Below are 19374 nucleotides of genomic sequence, written 5' to 3'. Positions count from 1 at the left end.
AAAATATTACATTAATTCAATGAATGAAACTATTCGAAGATGAAAGAATCCATTGGTTTTCTCGTGTAATTTTCTATTTTACTGATATGTAACAAGATTCTCTTTCCATTTGAAAACCAGGAATGCCATCGAAGATGGCGGTTTTCAAAATGTTGATAACTTAGCTTCAAAGTTTTCCTTCTCTTCCATCTCAGTCTAATAGATTTTAAATTTCTGTTTATCGATCTCTGTAGTGATTATTAACTACAGCCTTGTAAGGGAAACGAAGTTTCTAGATCTTCAGAGTCTCAGCCACACCTGCAACTTCGCATGGAGTTAGAAACAGTATTAAAACGTAGGTAACCAGCCGTCCGGTGTAGACTCGACGTGTATTCTGAGCCCAGAACCCTCGGATACTGTGAAGGGACTTATCATATTACTACCTACTTTACAGTCTTTATTTCTGCTTACTATCTTTTATTTGATGCAGTTTGTCTACACACTCCATATCTTTTAGATTAAATAGTAACATCCTACATGAAACGCTAGCAGAACTATCATTCCTTCGATTATTGCTGTTGTATCACAGAATATTGTATACACAAAATGTGAATGAATACTACAATCGGAATTTATTTATTTTTATTATGACAGTCGATTAAGTAATGAAATTAAGGGTTCGTAATAGAATCGAGATGCTGAACAATCAATTTCGTGCAGGAAATAAACAGTTTATCGACCTCTAATTGCTTTAGAGAACTTTTTCCACATCTACGCCGGTATTACACTGTTACTCTCCGTTGGTACAAGAGCATATACCTACAAAAATTAAAAAAATTAAAATAAAATTGAGTTTGCAACTGCATTACACCAGCAATATTACGCAAGCCATAGTGTTCCATGTGAAATTCTTACAACGTTTCAGCTGAGACATGCAAAAAGCGCCATAAACAAATAGTCTCTATAGCACGCCGTTGGAGTTGGAGTAAATTATCGTTACTAAATAAGAAAGTAAAATAAAATATATTAACTTGTGCTTCTCTATTGACAGTGCAGTGGCTGCAGTTCTCAACCAAATATATCACAAGTAAAACCAAATTTTCATTATTTCTACATCTACATCCATAATCCGCAAGCCACCATAATGTGCGTGGCGGAGGGTACCCTGTATCACTACTAAACATTTCCTTTACTGTTCCATTCAAAATCAGAATGAACGGAAAACGATTATTTACACGCCTCTGCACGACCCCTAATTTTTCTTGTCTTCAAGGCCCTTACGCAAAATGTGTGTTGTGGGTAGTAGAGTCGTTCTGCAGTCAGCTTCAAATACCACTTCTGTAAACGTTCTCAATAGCGTTCATCGAAAAGAACGTCCAGGCATCCCAGTTCGAGTTCCGAAATCATTATTGAAGCACTTGCGTGTTGTTTGAACCTACTGGTAATCCAGCACACCGCTCCTGCATTGCTTGGATGTCTTCCTTCAATCCGACCTGTTACGTATCCCGTGAACCACACTTTCTTAAAATTTTCCCAGTAAACCGAAGTTGACCATTCCACTTCCCTTCGCTTTGCAACTTTATATCCAGATATTCAATCGGTGAAGCTCACTGCTAATGCTGCACTCTAACATTACGGGTCTATTTTTCATACTAATCTCCATTAACTTACTTTTTTTTTACATTTTGAGCTAGCTGCCATTCATCACACCAACCAGAAATTTTGTCTACGTCGTCCTGTATTCTCCTACAGTCATTCAACGACGACGGCTTCCCGTACATCACGGCGTCATCAGCAAATAGCCACAGATTGCTGCTCACCGTGTCTGTCAGATCATTTATGTGTGTAGAAAATAACTGCGGTCCCATCACACTTCCTTGAAGCACTCCCGACGATATCCCTATCCACCGTCGAGGAAAAGTACTGTGCTCTGTTACATAAGAAGTCTTCGAGCCACTCATATACGTGGGAAACTATTCCGTTTACTCGTACCATCGTTAACAGTCTGCAGCTGAACACTGTATCAAATTTAGGAAAATGGAATCTGTCTTTTGCTCTTCATCCATACCTTATAGGATATGTGTGAGAAAAAGGCATGCTGAGTTTCAAATGAGCGATTCTTGCTAAAACCATGATGATTCATGCACAGAAGCTTTCCCTTCTCAACGAAATTTATTGCATTTCAACTGAGATGTCGAAGATATTGGTCTGTAGCTTTGCGGGTCAGTCATTTTACCCTTCGTGCACATGAGTCATCCGAGCTTTGTTCCATTCGCTTGTGACTCAGTGTTGGACCAGAGGTTCGCGATAAATGTAAGCTAAACAAGGGGCCCATGTCGTAAACGGAATTGGGATTCTATCCAGATCTGGCGACTTATTTGTTTTCATCCCTTTCAGTCGTTTCTCTACGCCAGAGATGCCTCTTACAATGTTGACCACACTAACCTAACCTAACCTAACCTAACCATAATTTTCTTGGTTTCTCGTTCATATATCTTCCTAACGTATGACAAAGGTAGTTGTACGCTCCATGTATCGATGTTTTTACAGATGGCCAAATTTCTATTAACTATTGTCTGTTGTCATTTGCGTGTTCCCTTTTGATAAATGTTCAAATGTGTGTGAAATCTTATGGGACTTAACTGCTAAGGTCATCAGTCTCTAAGCTTACACACTGCTTAACCTAAATTATCCTAAGGACAAACACACACACCCATGCCCGAGGGAGGATTCGAACCTTCCCTTTTGAACCGAGAGTACTACAACCTTTGCTACCTCAGCACTTTGCGAATGTCGTTGTTAAACCATGGTGGGTCTTTCCCGTCCTGAATACAATTACTCGGCGTATAATTCTGTAAAGCATGATTTACAGTTTGTTTAAACTTCGGTCATAGTTCCTCTACATACATCATATTTGAACTGAATTATGTCAAATCATTGGCTAAATGTGATGCTAACAACTGCTTGCCTGTTCTTTCAAGCAGAATTAATCTCCTAACCTTCTTAATTGATTTATTAACTTTGGCAACCATAGTATCTATAATGACATCATTGTCGTTAAATCCCCGTCTCTGTACTGACGTCGTCGGTTGGTCCTGACCTGTTTGTAGCTACTTGGTCGGAAATATTTCTATTGCGAGCGGGCTGTTGAACTAGCTGTTTTTTCGGGAGAAATGTTTGAAAGTAATTCGCAACACTGTTGTCTGTACTCCTTGCAATGAATCCGTAGACGTCCCATCCTATACTCGGCAGATTAAAGTAGCCTCCAACTCATATTGCATGATCTGGGCATTTCCGCACTATTGACCATAGATTTTCTTCGAATGACTCTGAAACTGTCACAGCTGAATCAGATGACCGGTAGAAACATCCAACAATTAACATGATTTCACCTAGACCTGTTATACGCTACCAGATGACTTCATTGTCCCACTCAATTTCGACCTCAGTAGAGACAATCTTTTGTCAACTACAATGAACACTCTCCCTGCAATGGCGTCCATTCTGTCTTTTCGATATACGTTCCATGAATCGCTAAATATCCAGAGCTTTCTACTTCGGGTTTCAGCCAGCTCTCGGCCCAGACAATAATTTGAGCACAAGAAATCGTTCCAGGGATGCACCTCGAATTAATCAGCATACTTCGCAGTAGCGAATCACATCTCCGTACCGTTCCTGCAGTTACATAAAAAAACTGTTGAATCTGACGATGTAATGACCAATGTGACTAGATAATTTACTATTCAGACCACCAGTTTCATGACGTGATACATCCCTGCAAATTTAGCACGTAGTGCTTCTTGATGTGCGAAAAAATGAATTTCGTACATATCGTCTATTGATCGTTGTAGTTTCTTTGCGCAACAATCCTAGGAGCCCCTTTTGTGTCCCTCGCTTTGCTGGTGATACATCGGTGGTAAGTGAGACCGACGTGTTAAGATCAGACTGGCGGCTTCAATTGCCTCTTTAACAGTTTTCAGCAAGTTGATCCCTCTCGTTGTGTCTTTCATTGGTACCAAACCTAACATTTTTTCTATCACGTGCAAGTTTATGTCGACTTCATGAAGTTGTGCCGTATCCGAAATTTCGATCGACTCGTCGAGAGCAATCGAGAATGTAACGAATTTGCTGGCAATGCCAATTAACACCCTGCAGACATTCACTGCAATGACAGGTATGGGGAGAGTTATTTTTTGTCGCGAAAGACTAATTTCGGGAACCTTTTGTACTTCCAATGGCGTCACGAGTTCCACAGCCTCAATAATGCACTCTTTCTCTTTAATGAATTCGCCATCGATGAAAGGTTTATTAGGTCTGTCAAATTTTGTGCTTTATTTTGTTGTTTGCTTTTTAACGACGGCCGCTACAGTTGGTTGCCGACTAAAAATAAAAAAAACGAAATAACTGACTGGGAACAAATTGGATTTCTTCAAGATAATATCAGGTTGGTGCAGAAGTTCGCAGAATTTTGTTAGAGACTTTAGTCATCATATAGAGACCGGATTATAAGCATTTGCATATTCATTTGAGTATTTGGCTCCTTTTCACCGGTTCTTGCATATTGTAACTAAAAACTAGTGAAGATGGATATTTTTGCTCTATGTTTACAATATTTTAAAAATTTAAACGGGCGATCTATAGCTCGATCTAGTTTTGATGTCTCACAGATTAGCCGCGACCTAGAATTGCTTGCAATCGCTAACCGAGAGGCCACAGCCTAGCGAAATCATTACAGAAGAGGAACTGGAAAAACCAGACAGAGTCTGTGCTCCTGCGCCCTCGCCCCCGGTTCATCCCCTCCGCTGTCATACCGTACGCGTCGGCAACAATTAAATTAAACTGTGCAAGCTTTTAGTCGCACGTCCTTTTTCAGTTTAGCTTCTGATTACTCGTACACAGTTGAACGTGTTTACGACGTGTAGTGTGTAACGTGTTGTGCGCCATGCCACCCGACAAAAGAAACGTTGTTTTGTGGATAGTTGACCATCCTGGAACATTTACATATGATGGAATTGTTTTATTCTGTCAAGTTTTCGAGAAAAACGGTTCGTGTAAAAAAAGTTTCAAATAGACCAGCATGTCAAGACAAGTCTTCACATGGCAGGAATGCAGAAGAAAGGACAACGACAACAACTTCTGACAACAACAAGTTACAGTAGTAGAGATTTGTCCAAAGGTAACCAAAAAAATCGGTTTAACATAGACCGATGTTGCAAGCAATATTCCTCTTCACAGACTTACAAACCCTATCCTCAAAGACTTCTTGCTCAAATATTGCTTGAAACAAAATATACCAGATGAATCAAAATTGCGTAAAAATTACATACTGACAATTTACGTTAATATTCTGAAGAAAATACACAGTGAACTCAAGGACTGCATTACCTGGATTCCAGTTGAAGGAACTACAGGCACTTGCGGCCGTTATATTGCAATATTTAATAGTTGGTGCTTTAAAAGAGGAGAGTTACTCTTCCTATTTAGCGGCCTACAGAGAACTTGAAAAAGTAAATCATTCTACGATCGCCAGATTTGAATAAGGATATTGGAAAAATATTTCCAGAATCTTCTGCAAATAAATGGGTGTTTGTGTTTATTTCAGATGCTGCTCCCAATATGATCAAAGCAGGAAACGCCGTCCGAGTATTTTATCCCAATTAGATTCATATGACGTGCTTTGCTGAAGAAGTACGTTCCACTTTTTTGAATGTAAATAAACTGATTTGATCCACAAAGAAAGTGTTTCTGAAGGCTCCTGCTTGCATGAAGACCTACAATGAAAAACTACCAAATGTGCCTTTACCTCCCGAACAAGTGGTAGCTCGTTGGGGTACGTGGGTCGAAGCTGTGTTGTTCTACAATGAACATTTCGAGACCATTAGTGGGGCAGCAAACGACTTCTTTAGTGCAAAGGTCTTGGTAGTTTGCCAGTACAAGGAAGCTTTTTAATGATTCCGGTATTAAAAAAGACGTTGCTCTGATTAGCTCTCATTTTTTCCATATACCTGCAAGTAATAAAAAGCTTAAAACTCAAGATTTGGCGTTGAATGAATCTATTCAGTTAATCAATAAAATTATTCTAGTGAACTCCTCATTGTCGGATGTATTCCCAAGAAAACGTAAGGAAAAGTTTGAAAACAATTTAAACAATAACCTAGGCTTTCAACCCTTGTGCCAAATTGATAGTTTTATTAATGAGCTGGGTGAACTTTTACCAGAAACGATGAGTGCCAACATAGCAACCGAATTCAAACTCTGCCCAGTTACCTCAGTTGATTTAGAACGGTCATTTTCTGCTTATATAATTGCTTTGAGTGATCGAAGCCACACTCTTACAATCGAACATCTGGAACAGTACTTGGTCGTTTACGTTTAGAATAGTAGAAAAATGTAAAATTAATCGTAAATGATGCTTTGGTATTAATTAAAAGGTAGCGCTGTTCAAAAAAATCATGACTGTATGTTGTTTATTAATCAAATATTACGGAGTTTTTGAGCGTGCCCCTCTGCGTGCGATGTATCTCCAAGTTCGTCCTGTACATATCGACTGTTTCGCTGCGACCTACTCGCATCGCATCCGCTTATTACCGACAACAATAGCAAAGAAGGAACAATTCTTGAAACACGGTAGGCGTCCCCATTTTGCAAATTTTTAGAAAATAATCCCAGAAAGGCCCCCTTCCTAAATTCTAGCAGAAGATATTCAAAAAATGATATCAGCGTACTAAATGACCCGATCTTTCGCGTGGCCGACGCTCTTCCTTGTAACTGATATGCACAGGTTCGACTAGATACAATCCACACAATAACTACCACGTTTTTTTTATTTCATTTTACATATTTCGATACTTTTCATGCATTTTTAAGCATTTCTCAAGCATAATTGCATGCATATTTTAAGGTTTTTATGGTGCATATAATCCGGTCTCTACTCATCAATAATACATTTTCTTTCACTGCTTACTATAGTCTGCCAACGTGGGGGTAACTTTTCGATTCGACGACTGTATAAATCACATTGTTTTCAGGCGAAAAACTTGTCGAGTTACGTTCGGAACGCATTTTCATACGGAAAGGAAGTTCTTTGAAGGTTGTTCGGCAGAGAGCAGAAAAGGTGAAGATCTGAGGGCGCTAGACAAGGTGAATGAAGTGGGTGCGAAATGACTTCCCAACCCGAATCCTGTAAAGTGTTTTTTTGTGTAGCAAATGCGTACGGGCTTCGTCGTGGAGCCAAATCACTTCACACAGTCTTTCTCGTCACTGTTCTAGGATTGCGTCTGCAGGTGGCGCAGTGGTTAGCACGCTGGAGTCTCATTCGGGAGGACAACGGTTCGAACCCTCGTCTGGCCATATAGATTTAGGTTTTCTGTGATTTCCCTAAATCATTCCTTGCAAATGCCGGGACGGTTCTTTGAAAGGTCAGGGCCGATTTCCTTCCCTATCCTTGACACAATCGAAGCTTGTGCTCTGTCTTTAATGACGTCGATGTCGTCGGAACGTTAAAACCGATCGTCCTTCCTTCCTTTTTGCGACAGCAAAAGGTCTCAGTTGTTGATAAATGCCGCTAACGATGGTTACACCTCGGGGAAGCAATTCGTAGAATACCACACCGTCACTTTACCAACAGATGCATAACATTAGCCTTTGAGCCGGCCGCTGTGACCGAGCGGTTCTAGGCGCTTCAGCCCGGAACCGCGTTGTTACTGCGGTCGCAGGTTCGAATCCCGCCTTGGGCATGATTCTGTGTGATGTCCTTAGGTTAGTAGGGTTTAAGTAGTTCTAAGTCTAGGGGACTGATGTTAAGTCTCATAGTGCTTAGAGCCTTTTGAACCATCAGCATTTGTGGATGCGCGCAGGTATTTCTACGGGAATTGTTACTTTTTTTTTCTCAACCATTCCTTTCTTTCCTTGTGTTAGCATAAGGACGCCATTTCTCGTCACTAATACCATACGAAACAGGAATGTTCGGTGTCGTTGATGAGCCAGTTGATAGCGAACAAGCAGAGGTCCACATGTGTCCACCAGCTGATTTACGCGATTACGGTTTGGAGCATGGGGTACTCATACACTCGATTTTTGAACCTTCCCCATTGCATGCAAACGTCGCATGACGGGGAAATGATTACAGTTCATCACATTTGCCTCTTTTCGACTGCAGTGACGCAGATCATTATTATTAATGCGTTTAAGCGATTTTCGTCAATCCCCAAAGATCTTCCTGAACGTGGAGAGTTGTTAATACCAAAACGATCCTCCTCAAAACGCGAAGACCATTTTCTGGCGGTGCCCTGTTCAGTTTCATTATCCCCATACATGGCGAAAATGTTTACGTCTGCCTCCGCTGTTGTCAGCTCTCTATTGAATTGGGAAAATATCTCGGAAATGTCTCGATTTCTCCACTTGGCACTCCATTTTCTAGCGTCCACAGCTCCTCTCGCTGTCTACAAATGACAAAATAATATGTAAACTCAAATATCAACAGTGAACCACAATAAAAATGACAAATGACTTTGAATAAACCCATACCAACCGAAATACCAACATGCAAAACAAAAGCGCTGCGAATTTACGCATCAACGTAATACGTAAAAATGCAAACAGCACAAACACAATACTTTTCGTTGGTTACTCACGTTGAGACCGGCTCGGTGTGCAGCACTGGACCTTTTCAGATCACCCCAACTTGTTTTGTGTTTCATCGCCAGCTGAATCTTTCAGTTCCTCGTGCGTTGAGGTGTTCAAAATGGTTCAAATGGCTCTGAGCACTATGTGACTTAAACATCTGAGGTCATCAGTCCCCTAGAACTACTCAAACCTGACTAACCTAAGGACATCACACACATCCATGCCCGAGGCAGGATTCGAACCTGCGACCGTAGCGGTCGCGCGGTTCCAAACTGAAGCGCCCAGAACCGCTCAGCCACAACATGCCGGCTCATTGAGGTGTAATGGCGTTCTATTGTATATCTGCAGGGCCCGGCGATTATGTGACTCCATAACAAATATTGATAATTTTCATCCCTCTCATCGAAAATTCCGATTCATATTTAAATGGTCGTGATCATACGTTGCTACACTGTCTCTTTTCCAGGTCACGTGGCATTGCAATAATCACTGTTCTGTCACATTCTCTTCAAACCACAAGTAAATAGCGAGGAGTACACATCGACACTTCGAAAAGTACGACACCATTTGCCGGAAGAATCACCGCCGCATCGCACCGTTACATGAAATGCCGCGCCATACAGTGTACTTCCGGGAAGGACCGAGCAATGCCGACAGAGACCGAGCCTTGACCCACTCGCAGCCGGCACATTCGACACGGGTGCAGTTTGGTACACAGTGATCGGCCGCGCATTACAGAAATATGCACAGAGTGATGGTTATTTAACTATATGAAATAAAATCGTCTTATCATCTAAATGGTTTGCATTAGGACGTTTAAACTGCACGGCTGGCCGCGGAGCATGATGGAAATTAGTATGCGCATGCGTGGTTTGGTTTAGTGAGGAAGCCCACTTTCATTTGGAAGCGTTCGTCAATGAATTGACGCATTTGGGGCCTGAGAATCCGCAGCCCACGATCGAGAAGTCTCTACACCCTCAATGGGTGACAGTTTTGTGCTAGGCAGTTGCCAGTCACTGAATAATCGGTGCAATATTCTTTGATTTGCGATATTCCTTGATGACACGGTAACTACCGGACGGTACGTGAAGGTTTTCGAAGTTGATTTCATCCCGATTAACGAAAGTGACCCTGATTTGAACAAGAAGACGGAGCTCGACCCCATCAAAGCAGAAGTGTGTTTGGTGTCCTGGAGAAGCACTCTGGGGACGGCATTTTGGCTATGGGGTACCCGAAGGCCACTGGTATAGGCTTCGATTGGCCGCCATATTCTCTGGATATGAACATATGCGAGTCCTTTTTGTGGGGCTACATTAAAGACAAGGTGTACAGCAATAACCCCAAAACCATTGCTGAGCTGAAAACAGCCGTTCAGTTGGTAATCGACGGCATCGATGTTCCGACACTTCAGTGGGTCATGCAGAATTTCGCTATTTGTCTGCGTCGTATCATTGCCAATGATGTCAGGCATATCGAACATGTCATAACATAAATCCGATTATGTCTGGCGACGGTTACGCGTTGAATACTGTGTGTGCACGCCGTAGTTTGTAATTAATTTAAGTTTTTTTTTTCATAGAGCTCAATAATTGTGACCCTGTAATGTATGAGGATCACTGTACCTCATTATTCTTAACTCTTTGTCCAAAGCTACTGCGCCAGCTGGATTGCTGGTATCACTTTGGAACCCACGAGTAATGATGCCTCCACTGATTTCAAGTGAATTTTTACGACCTCTCTTTGCATCGCTCTATGGTGCCTGTCCGTCGATGTACAGTGTCTGTTTAGTCTTGGTTTACCTGATGCTATTCCTCCGCCTTTCCATTTCAAAATCATATCACAAACGCCCAACTTCGGCAGCTTCAGAAGATTTAAAATGTCTTTGATGTATCCATTATTCATGTGTCATCCAACAAATACATTCATTGAGCTCCCTTGACTGAGCTGTTCTTGTGTCATTGCATCTCTACTGCCGTCACAGTAGCCCCCACCTCCTTTTGTAGTAATGAGTCCATTAGTTGCACCATCTTGTGGTCTATTCTACATTACATAGGAGTAACTGGATACTTTAGATCAGGTAGTGCCTATGCCACCGTGCAGTAGAACGAACTTTGCTCAACAGTAAAAATGGCGTAATTAACACAATATTGAAGTATACATTCACCATTATAAATATATCACCTAGCACTACGACTCTGAACACAGATGCGTAGACTATGTCTACGCAAGGTTCAGATGCATATCATTGATACCGATTTGCAGTAGGATTTTGGAACATATACTGTATTCAAACATTATGAAATATCTCAAAGAAAATGATCCAATAATGCATAGCCGGCATAGGTTCAGAAAATACCGCTGCTGTGAAACAAAATTAACTCTTCATTCACTCAATGTAATGAGTAGTATCCATTGGAGGTCCCAAGTAGATTCCATATTTCTAGATTTACAGATGGCTTTTGATACCATTCCTCACGTACTACTCAAATCAAATAGTGTGTCTACGGAGTATAGTCTCAGTTGTGCGACTGGCTTCGTGATTTTGTGTTGCAGAAGTCACAGTTTGTAATAATGGGTGAGAAATCATTGACTGAAAGAGAAAGTGGCATCCCCCAAGGAGATGTTATAGACCGTCTGCTTTCCCTCATCTACAACCTGAGCAGCCTTCTTACGATGTTTGCAGATGACGCCGTCATATTGAGAAGTCGTGAACGGAACAAAATGAACAACAAAATGATTTGGTGCGAAAAGTGACAATTGACTCTGAACAATAAAATCTGTAAGGCTGTCAACATGACCACTTAAAAGGGTCGTTATATTTCGGTTATGCGATAAATGACACAGGTTTCTACGTTGTATATTCAGCTAAACACTTAGAGATTAAAATTACGAACAATTTGAATTGGAACTAACACACACGAAACGTTATGGGGAAGGCAAAGAAAAGACTGCGTTTTGATGATGGATCGCTTCGAAAATACAACAGATCTACAAGAGAGACTATGTTGGTGCGTCCTCTTCTGAAGTATTGCTGCACAGTATGAGATCCGAAGCAGATAGGATTGATGGAGAAATTGCAAAAAGTTGAAAGGTGGATGGCTTGGATGAGAGTGTCGAGGATGTGATACATGAGTTGGAGTAGAAATCACTAAAACAAAGGTTTTTTTCCGTTGCGGTGAGAGCTTTTCACGAAATTTCAAACGCCAATTTTTCCCCCAAATGCGAAAAAATTTTGTTGACTCCCAACTACGCAGGGAGAAATTATCATCGTAGTAAATTAGTAGAAATCAGAGTTCGCACGAAAGAGTTAGGTGTTCATTCCTCTCACGTGCTTTTCAAGAGTGGAACTGTCGATAAACAGTCTGAAAGTTGTTGTACGAAACCTCTACGAAACACGTGTGAATTGCACAGTAGTCACGTAGATGTAGATGTAAAACTGGTATAATGCTGTTCCTTCCAATTGCTCCCGCCCATATTCAAGAAAGCAGTCATTCATGTTACTGTTTTTCTTTGTGAAGGGACTTTCTTTTCTGTCTTGCAATACTAACTGTGGTTTGGCGCTAGTACCCGTGGACTTACGAAATGTGTCCGATGTTTTGTTGACAGCAGTTGCCTGCAATCTTTACATATGCACGTCTTCTTGACTGGAATGCCATTCGTCGGTGGTTAGGCTCCAAACCCATTCATTTGAACAAGACCCTGAAATGTGTCCTGTGTCAAATGGAGACTGAAATTTGTACTTTTCCTGCTGTTACCTACACAGGTTTCATGCTGCTTTATTCTCCAGAAGTTAGCTGAGAATTTTGCGGCTTGATACAGTTTAAAAGTGGGAATGTTTGTGATATTTCTACCACATTTTGTTACCTGATTTATAAAAATGTGTACTAAGACATTTAAGTTCCGCTTTTTATAAACTTCATCCTTTACTTTTGACAGAAACGAAGTTTTTAGTCCAACGACATAAACGGGGTTTGCAATATTAACTGTCATAAATCCCGCCTCCCCTCACGACTATTTTAAAACATGACTTCGAAGACAGGATAAGTAGAGTTAAAGTCATCTTCCACAACGATGGGCTGAGCTTGTGTTTCTTTATCATGCACAACTATAATTTCGTTACAAATTTGTTATGTTTACGAGATTTGTTTTATCTATACATAGAGAAACTTTCGGCGTAAAATTGGCTAGCTTAGCGAAGTTTATTTTTCTTATTTTCTTTTCGTTGTTGTGGTTTTGAGCCCGAAGACACGTTTGATGCAGTTCTCCATGCTAATCTATCTTGTGCGAGCCTCTTCATCTCCGAATAGTTACTGCAACCTACATCTTTCTAAATCTTTGGTCATTCTCCTCGAGTTTTACTCCACATGCTTCCCTCCAATACTAAATTAGTGATCCCCTGATATCTCATAATGTGTCCAGTTAACCAATCCCTTCTTTTGGTCAAGTTGTGCTGCAAATTTATTGTCTTTCCAATTCTATTCAGTGCTTCCTCATTAATTACATTATCAATCCATCTAATCTTCAGCATTCCTCTGTAGCACCACATTATCTTAATAATTGTAGGCTCTTCTTGATTGAACAAAGTAGCTTTACTAAGCAAGGTAATGAAACATAACTTTTACACAATATTTACGCAGTTGCCTAGCGGAATGGTATGAAACAAAACTGATTACAACACTTATATTTAATACAAAATCCTCTAAGCAAGGTAATTAGTTTAAACTGTTAGACACTTACAACGTCAGTGGTATTAGAAAAAACTAAGTCATGGCACATTCAATACAGTACTCTGAGCAACTGCATGCTATATTTGGAAATAAAGTTATAACGCGAAGTAGAACTTCGTCTTTTTACTAAACCCCTCACAAATGCCCTCAATTTTACCAACGAGACTAGTTTTCTTACATTTAAATTGCTAGACTTATTTTTGCAGATGTGTGTGCTGTCAAAAAGCTGCCCTATAATAAGATTTTCCGCTTCCCAATGGCTGAAGAACTTTGTGGAACATTCAACTGTTATACCAAATGATCTGCACACGTAACTTACACACTTAAGCTTGCCTTCAGTTAGCCAGCTCTCCAAAGTTAGTGGCAGTTGCAGAAAATTTCCAAGAAATCTACAGAACGTTTTTCCACCTTAGAACAAAATGGCTTATGACTATCTGAGGTGTGATGCACGTACCTGTAGCTTCGATTACTAATGTCAGTATTCTGCTAGAACGCACTGCAGCAGGGCTATTTGTTGAATATTGATCTGACTATAGTACTTAAAAGTAAAATGCCGGAGCGCGCTCTTGTCACAAAGTAATACCTCAGCCACAAAATTGCCCACTTTTACGGTATCTAAAATGTTAACGCTTTTACTTAAATGTCCATGGGGTGGTAGAGGGGGGGGGCAGGGGGGGGGAGACTCATGATGCACCCCACTCCCCCACCCATATCTAGGATCTGTGCCTGCCTACTGAAGAACATCTTCAGTAAGCAGCAATACTAATATATTACTTTTTGTCTATGAGCAAAAGATCAAGAAATTGTTTTCCTACTAGTTGGTGGTATCATGTGAGACTACTGAGTAATTTAAATGCCCCCATTGTAGGTTGCTTTGCAACAATCTTTCACTTCCTTTAATTGAGGGTAAGTGCCAAAGTTTTCGTTACGTAAACTTGTGGTACGTTTATAACATCTGCTTAGAAAAGCCCTGTTAACCGTATCTGCAGATTTTTGTCTCTTGTTAACGGTGCTTCCCTTTAAACTGGTATCACGTTACGAAGGTTGTTTCAGCATACAGCGCTTATGTCATACCACTTCACGCCCTTTTTTTAAGCTGAGGCGCCAGCTAATGTAAAACTGGGCTAAGCATTGTTTTATATACTGTAGAATAAGAGCTAGGAAGCACCAATTAAGTAACTACCCCAGTTTTTTCAGTCACTGCAACTGGTTCGTTTATGCATACGTGTTACAGTTATTGAATAGATGCTTCGTGATCATCATCAGTATCATGTGGACCATTCAGACTGTTCCGCTCAAATCGGAATTCATGGTCATCCTCAATTTCTTACAATGTATCTCCGGCCAGTTACTGTGAAGGGCGAAATCTGCTTGTATTTTGCAGGGGTCTTCTCTTCCGTTCATAAGCAGTGCTCCTACTATATATTTTTGTTCTGCTCCTCATTTATATTACAAATCTGTGTTTTATGTATGCTATTTTCGTTTCATGTTTCCTTTTTAGTGTATATCGTCCACAATGTCTTCGACCTCTCATTCACAATGTTTCAAAAAGCCTCCTCATTTTCCCCCATTTTCATCATACGATAGCACAACTCTATAAACTTTCATTTATAAGACTATTTGTTTTGTTTTGTTACTAAGCGTTCTGTTTATAGAGATGCATTTCAGCTGGAATACATTTAAATTACCTCTCAGATCTTTGTCACGATCACAGGAAGCGGCCTCGATTACGTTACCGTCATTTTATCCTCTTTCAACAGACTGGATATTTCAGATATTTCATATTTTAGTACTTTGCAGCCCGACGTGCAGGACAGAGAACTGCGCTTAAGCCCTGCATGTCTAATGTGACGCTACCGTGAAAGGCACAGGAGATGGACAGGTAAGTGCACTGTTTGGTTCACACTGCAGGTGGTATCCTTTTTAAAGACTGACTCACAGATGAGGTACGCCACCAAGCTCTGAGCGCCTGATACGCTTGAGTGTACGCTTAAAGGTATATCCATTACAAAGAAACGGTCTTGCACATAAGATACAACCGTATCAGTGGCTCATGAATACAGAGTAACGTCTGAAGAAATTCTCAGCGGTTTTCAAAAGAAAATGCAGCATTTAAGCGACTGGGGAGCGACCGGCCAAAAGTTGTAGGCGCTACAGCATGAGAAGGACTAAGCACGAAGCGGGAGACCCCGTCTTATACATTAGCCGCTGGCCAGGAACTTTTTAAAGCAAGACCAGAAAGTTTATAAACCTGCACGAGGTCTGACAGAGATTGTTATCTGGCTGGCATTGTAAATAAATCTCACCAACAGCAAAGGCGATACGATGGGAAAAATCAGCTGCTTTAGGGAGTCTGCCTGTTTAAAGGCGCATGATTAGCTGCATTACCAGAAAATTAATGTCTGTCAAATAGATATTAAAACAACAACCAGTAAGGCACCAATTGGTGGCCCCTGTGATATACTGACTTAATCAACCGTCAGACGCAATACATTGTTAATGAAGTTTGGTTGTTAATAAGAGCCACAAGCACGCACTACAGAACCCACTAGGTTTGATACATGTTAAAAGTAATGGAGATGCAGTCATAAATTTAGATTAAATGTCTTTGAAATAATGACTGACTCTGGCTGTCTGAAGCAGACAATTGAGGGTTGAAAGTACAAAGGATGCAATTCCTTGCTGAAGCAAATTGAGTAAATGACTGCCAAAGATCAATGGGTATTTATGAATTATATGAGTTATTATCGAAACATCCTAATTGTCAATTAGTCTGTGTACGGTTGTAGGTATGGTTGAGACCGTTGCGCCCCTGCATTATTTTTTATCATACAGTGTTTAATCGGTATAAGTGCAAAGATTGCTGGTGGTAACTGAGGACGGTGTGCTGAAAAACATTACGCCAGTGTTTACATCATTTTCAGCCTAATAATTATAGCTGTAACAAGTCATATGTCTTGAGGGTGCGTAATACCTCCATGTACACGTGGCAGAATCAAATCATAATGTCTACTTTCTCTGGCGTAGGTCAGGTATTGAAGTATGGATGCATGGACACAAAACGAATAGTCTACACTGGCAAATGTCGTTCACATCGCGACCCAGGAATGGTCGTGCAGAAAACATCAGGTCGTAACGTTTGTGATGTGTTTGTGGGAAGACTGCTCGACACACAGAAGAAACAACTAACACACTGATGAGTGAAGCTATTAAGATACCACATATAAACGTATCTGCACTTGAACCCGTCACATTTGTATTTTACTGTATTATACTTGTATTCCTCGCGTCTTAAAAATTTTAGAGTAAATAAGACACTAGCGCCAATACATTTTATTTACTGCGCTACATTTTCATGATTTTTGGTATAACACACATGGTATACATAGAACGACCCATTTTCATAATAGAATTAGGAAGTGTGAACAGTGAAAGCGAAATTAAAATAACAAGCTGAAAAACAATAGTTAAATAGCAAGTAAAATTAAAATACCAACACGCAAATGTATTTGTGTGGTTCTAATACATACGAGATATTACTCAGTCAGCCTCTTTAACCGCACCACAGTCAGTGGCTATAGAAACGTAATCATATCTTTCTGTGGTATCTATTGAAGAATGTCTTTCCTAGACAACACTCGTAAAGCTGTACCGATGAGTTGTGCGTTTTTCGGTCTTCCTCATCCCGTGCTTTGACCACGTCATTTTCTTTCTCCACTCTCTTCTTATTCACAAGGTAACTGTTTTCTAGGAATGAGGTACACTACTACACAACTAATGATAAAGTGGAGGGATGTAGTTCTTCATCTGCTGTAGCTTTCTCCATCCCTGAAGTATTATTTCAGACTCATTTTGATGCAAAGGTATTGATGGAGGGTCAATATTAGACCTCCTAAAATCCGATTCTATAAACTAAAAATCACGGTTTAGTGAAAATTTGAACTGAACTTTAGAGGGTTTTCTTTGCTGATTCAGATCCATTTGGTATTCCACCGTTGTATTTTGTTTTCTTCTGTGTTGTTAGGAACGTTATCCTTTGCTATGGCACCCCTGGCTTTAATTGAAAGAAATTATACCATTTCCATTTCCAGTAAATAAAACTTCCTACTGACCTGTTTCACCGCTTCCATACTGTCTTTGGAAACAAATATATGTTTCTTTGCTGAGCCGAGTCAGTTCGTTCGATGTTGTTACATCTTTGCCCACTGGCGCGACCTGTCTCTATCCAGTCACCAGTTGGCGCTTCGTTCACCTGTTAGTTGACTTTTCGGTTGTACTTTCTTGGGATCGATTGTTGTCCACATGGGCAGGCAGTCGATCGCTGGTGAGTGAGAGAGAGAGAGAGAGAGTGTGTGTGTGAAGAGTCACATAGGGCACGGAGCCTAGGGGCGCACGATTGTCTAAGTGCCCGGTAGCCGGTAGAGTTGTGTTGGTCGGCAATACTTGGACCTAATGTCGACGCAGCCGGTTTACCCTGCATTAAGGAGGCATAGTTGCTGACGTGAATGTTGGAGTGCTGTTCATTTCCTGGTGCCGTTTGCTCTGCCCTTTGGGGATAAGGTGCTCGTTACTTGATTGACATTTGTGCTCCCATCTTGAGGTTGTTTCCGCTGCCCTGGATTGTCGGTGGTACTCTGTCACTCTATCTCAAGTATTAAATTTACTTTATTGTCACCCTGTTTGAAATTACCTGAGAGCCATGTTTGATGTGTTTTAAAATTTCTGTTAATCGCAACTTGTTCAGTGTCCGCTTATCTTGTCATTCGGCCCTGAAATTAACTGTCATATGTTCTTGGCCGCCAAGTACATTAGTCACTACTGCGATCGAAACTGAGTTTCATTTGTATTGGCTGTTGTTGCTTCCCTGGCTGATGTAACGGCTATAAAATTGCCTACGGCCACTGCAAGCAAACGCTAGCAACCCAGTGAATCTCCGCTCATTTGGGTAATCAAGTTCCATAACAATAAAATTACTGTAACTCTTCAGGCTTTCCCGGCGATCTAATGACATCTTGGGTTGTCAGGTGTTCTGCCGGATATCAGCGTCGTACTTGCACGATATTTCGGTCACGTAGCTCGTGGCCTTCATCAGGTGCGACCTGAGACTGCTCCTCGAGTGGACCTGGTCCAGTATTTATGCCTATGGCCTTCCCCCTCCACCAACGGCTGCAGGCGCTTCCTCTGTGGTCCGCGCCCATTCCCTGCGACCTGCTGGAGCGATGCTGCTCCGTTTTCCGTCCGCTGCGGTTCTGGGTGTTCCCTCTGCGGTCCGCGCCCATTAGTCCCACTTCTGGGTGTTCCATCTTCAGTCTGGTGCGCCTGGCAGTCCGTCAGGGGCTCGTTTTCCATCTCCATGTCTCTGGTTCTTCTGTGAGATGGAGATGGAGATGGAAAACGAGCCCCTGACGGACTGCCAGGCGCACCAGACTGAAGATGGAACACCCAGAAGTGGGACTGGTGGGCGCGGACCGCAGAGGGAACATCCAGAGCCGCAGCGGACGGAAAACGGAGAGGCAACGCTCCAGCAGGTCGTGGTGAGCGGGCGCGGACCGCAGGGGGAACGCTTGGTACCCCAGACCTAGATGAAACCCCCAGGAGCGGGTTTGGTGGGCGCGGACCGCAGAGGGAACACCCAGAACCGCAGCGGACGGAAAACGGAGCAGCATCGCTCCAGCAGGTCGCAGGGTATGGGCGCGGACCACAGAGGAAGCGCCTGCAGCCGTTGGTTGAGAGGGAAGGCCATAGGCATAAATACCGACCAGTTCCACTCGAGGAGCAGTCTCAGGTCGCACCTGATGAAGGCCACGAGCTACGTGACCGAAATATCGTGCAAGTACGACGCTGATATCCGGCAGAACACCGACAACCCAAGATATCAATACTATTGTAGTTGAGGGCTAGCACTGAAGATTTGTTTGTTACCTTTTAAGTCATTTAAGCTAATGAGTAGCCATGCCGTTTCTTGGTTATTATAATAGCTTGTTGTATATTATTATAGGAATAACCGATTAATTCTCTTAGTAATTCTTATTGAACATGTAAG

Source organism: Schistocerca cancellata, chromosome 1, assembly GCF_023864275.1.
Source record: "Schistocerca cancellata isolate TAMUIC-IGC-003103 chromosome 1, iqSchCanc2.1, whole genome shotgun sequence".
Taxonomy (NCBI): domain Eukaryota; kingdom Metazoa; phylum Arthropoda; class Insecta; order Orthoptera; family Acrididae; genus Schistocerca; species Schistocerca cancellata.
This window is presented reverse-complemented; position numbering follows the sequence as displayed.